Source organism: Palaemon carinicauda, chromosome 1 (genome assembly GCF_036898095.1).
Source record: "Palaemon carinicauda isolate YSFRI2023 chromosome 1, ASM3689809v2, whole genome shotgun sequence".
In the NCBI taxonomy this organism is placed as follows: Eukaryota; Metazoa; Arthropoda; class Malacostraca; order Decapoda; family Palaemonidae; genus Palaemon; species Palaemon carinicauda.
Genome location: NC_090725.1, coordinates 270101889 through 270105671, shown reverse-complemented (window position 1 = coordinate 270105671; position 3783 = coordinate 270101889). Strand labels below are relative to the sequence as shown.

At 38.4% G+C, this 3783-nt stretch overlaps 1 protein-coding gene across 1 annotated transcript in view; it reads left to right on the top strand.

The window, feature by feature from the left end:
• Positions 1 to 3783, top strand: part of LOC137656340 (uncharacterized) — a 175434-nt gene that overhangs the window by 58517 nt on the left and 113134 nt on the right. The window lies entirely within an intron of this gene.

Genomic DNA, 3783 nt, shown 5'->3' with positions numbered 1-3783 from the left:
TGCACTCATTGTCGTAATATTATTATTACTAGCTAAGCCACAACCCTATTGAAAAGTTGGATGCAATAAGCCCAAGGGCTCCAACAGGGAAATATTCGTTCACGTTTATGTACTTTCGTATGTATCTTTTAGTAGAGGATGTTTAGGGGACACGAGCAGGAAGGACAGAGGGTGGGGGTGGGGGGGAATACAGATGAGAGCGAATAGGTCGGTTGTGTTGCTTTGGACAAGGGCGTCTATCGTAGGCGCCGCCCGCAATTACACTTTCTTGCCAGACCTTGCCTTCCTCTGCTTCCCCCCTCTCCCCTGGTCCTTATCGGACGAGCACCAGCAGCTTCACGTTGAGTCACGTTGGCATAAGCATAAAACAAATAGAAATCGAATGTTATATGTGGAAGCTAGGAATGAGGTAAATAGATTATTAAGAAATGTAAAAAAGACATATTATAATGAAAAAGTAACTGAGGTTAGGTCCAATATCAAAAGGCTGTATTCTGTGTTCGATGAACTTTTAGGGAAAATTAGGAGGCATGTTTTACCAGACGGGAGGTCTGAGCTTGAATTGGCAAATGAATTTGCTGAATTTTTTGAGTCAAAGGTTGCCTGTTTTACTTTGTAACTTCACAACTGATGTCTCTTGCCCCTATCCTTACTTTCCTGATTTTCCTTTCTCAAAGTTCTTGCAGTTTAGGCCAGTTTCACTCGGTGCTTACAAAACTATGTTCATTAGTTCTGGCCGCTCTTATTGCAGTAGCGATCCTTTTCCAATAAATGAGGTAATCGACGCCCCGAACATAGATAGGTTATTGCAATTGCAGCTTCGAATAGTCAACTTGAGTATTACTAAGAGCTTAGTCCCATCCTCTGAAAAAGTTGCTATCATTTAATCCATTTCTTAAAGGATCCCTTGATCATCAAGAATTGAAATCTTACAGACCAATTTCTAACTTGTCTTTTTTGTCAAAAATGATCGAGACTTCTGTTTTAGATCAACTCAGTCAGCACTTGAAAGTAATTGGAGCTATTCCTGAAGATCAGTCGGCTTATCGAAAATTCCATTCTACTGAAACAGCTCTTTGTGCCGTAATAAATGATTTGTTAGGTTTCTCTGATGACGGTAAATGTAGCTTGCTTATTCTCCTAGATCTTAGCGCAGCTTTCGATACAGTGGTTCATGAAGTGTTAATAGAGGATATGACTGCTATTGGGATCGATGGGATGCTCTTAAATGGTTTAATAACTATTTATCGAATAGATCTTTCAAGGTGAAGGTTAAAGATAGATATTCTGAAAGTAGAAAGCTCACCACGGGTGTTCCACAAGGAAGCGTACTTGGCCCGGTTCTTTTTAGTATTTATACAATCGAGTTGTCTTGGATATTTAAATTACATGGCGTTCAATGTAAATTTTTGCGGATGACACCCAGTTCTATTTAATAGTGGATGACATTATTGAAGATCAAGCTGTTATTGATAGACTTATGGCAGATGTTTCGAAATGGATGCAAAAGAAAAAGCTGAAACTAAATTAAATAAAAAACTGAATGTATTCTAATTGGCACTAAATATAACGTAAGAAGGTTTGATAACGTTAATAGCATCTCCATCAATAAGGAAAATATTTTGTTAACTGATAAAGTCAGAGATCTCGGGGTAGTAGTTGATGGTTCTTTGACATTTGATGAACATATTAACAATGTGGTTAGGACCGCAAATTATCATCTAAGGAATATCGCATCCATTAGAAAATATCTTAACGAAGATGCCACTAAGCTGCTAATTAATAGTCTGGTAGTCAGTAGAGTAGACTATTGTAATTCGTTGTATTACAATTTACCTAATTATCGTCTTAGGAAACTTCAAATGATTTTGAATAGAGCTGCTAGACTAATTGTTGGTATATCCCCGCGAGAACATATTACTCCAACCTTAATTAAATTACACTGGTTACCAGTCAAAGCAAGGATTATTTTCAAACTTTGCGTCTTAACATATCAAGCTATTAACACGGGAGAGCCATTGTATCTTAAAGGCTGCCTGAAAAGATACGTAGTAGGGCCTGGTGTTCATACACGCCTTTCCAGTGATGATTTCAGACTTGATGAGCCTCGTGCAACGACCACTCTTGGTACGAGAACTTTTAAGCACTGCGCTCCTAGATTGTATAATCAACTTCCGGCATCAATTAAGTGTGCTGAAAATATCTTTCAGTTCAAAAAACTATTGAAAACCCATTTATTTTCACTCAGCTATAACATTGAGACAAATGAAATTAACCCTCTTTACATTACATAGACTTTTAAATTTTTAACTATAATATAAATGATTTGGAAATCCCGTCTGAACGCTTAATAGCGAAAGCAGGGATACTTGATAAACCGTCAGACATAGACATAGACATAGCGTATCCTGTGACATAATTGATAACATATTCTCAGTGACGTTAGAGAGCGAAAATCATTTTCTTTCGAAGACGTTGGAAGAGAAAAGATTCCTGTTGGTATCGCGACTTATCACTACGACTTAAAAATTAACAGAATCCTTTTACAATAATATTTTGTTCTGTGAATTCATCTTTAAATTATTAATTATTTAATTCTGTTTTTATTTTATTAGCTATTTTTACTACATTTTTATTCAATTTTTGGACTTATCCCCATTTTCCTTTCACTTCGATATCGCTCCTCTCAATTCCCTCTCCGTCGGAACCTCTCCCAGTCCTTGTCACACCCCCCCCCCCCCCCTGGCTTCTACCACCGGTCCACTTCCATCTTCATCGGGTGACCTACCGGTTCCGACGGGCCGTAAAGAGAGCCAACCGAGGCCACACCACGATCTGAACCGGTCCAACTCGCGCGGTTTTAAGACCCGGTATGGCTACCCATTGCCGCCCTCTCCCTCCCCCTACCACTACTCCTCCCCGACCTTCTTCTGCCTCCCAAATATCATCATCCTTCCTCCTCCCTTCGTCCGCTGCGCCGAAATAGCTCTCCCGGATCCACTACCATTAAGGGGCGTTTCTGAAGGCACCCAATCTTATCCTCTACCCTCCTCCCTCCCCTCCCCTCCTCCTCCTCCCTCATCTCTCTTCCTTTTTTTTTCTTCCCTCGATCAGCTTGTGTCCCGACCCTCCTCCTCCCTCCCTCCCTCACTCCATCACTTACATCCTCTTCCTTCTCCTCTTAGTTTTTTTTCCTTCATTGTCTCCTCTCTCTTGATATCCCTCCTGACGATCTTTTTGAGTTGGCGAAAGACTCTCTCTCTCTCTCTCTCTCTCTCTCTCTCTCTCTCTCTCTCTCTCTCTCTCTCTCTCTCTCTCTTAAAAAACAAGATTTTAATTTAAAGTCTGATATATATATATATATATATATATATATATATATATATATAGTATATATATACAGTATATATATATATATATATATATATATATATATAGTATATATATACAGTATATATATATATATATATATATATAGTATATATGTAGTACATATATATATATATATATATATATTATATATATATATATATATTTATATGAGAGAGAAAAAAATAATTTGTCAGTGTAAGATAGGCTATTTACTATACATAACATGAAAAAGTACTGTCATATCAGGCATCTTGCGTCGTAGAAGCCGTTAATACAACGAAGGACTCAAGCAACTTTGAATCTGACGATGAATGTGTAATTGAAGTATCCACGCAATAAAACAGGCAGGGCAAACAAATACACCCCGTGATCCATATGCACCCGCGCGGATACATACGTGGCCTTATTGCA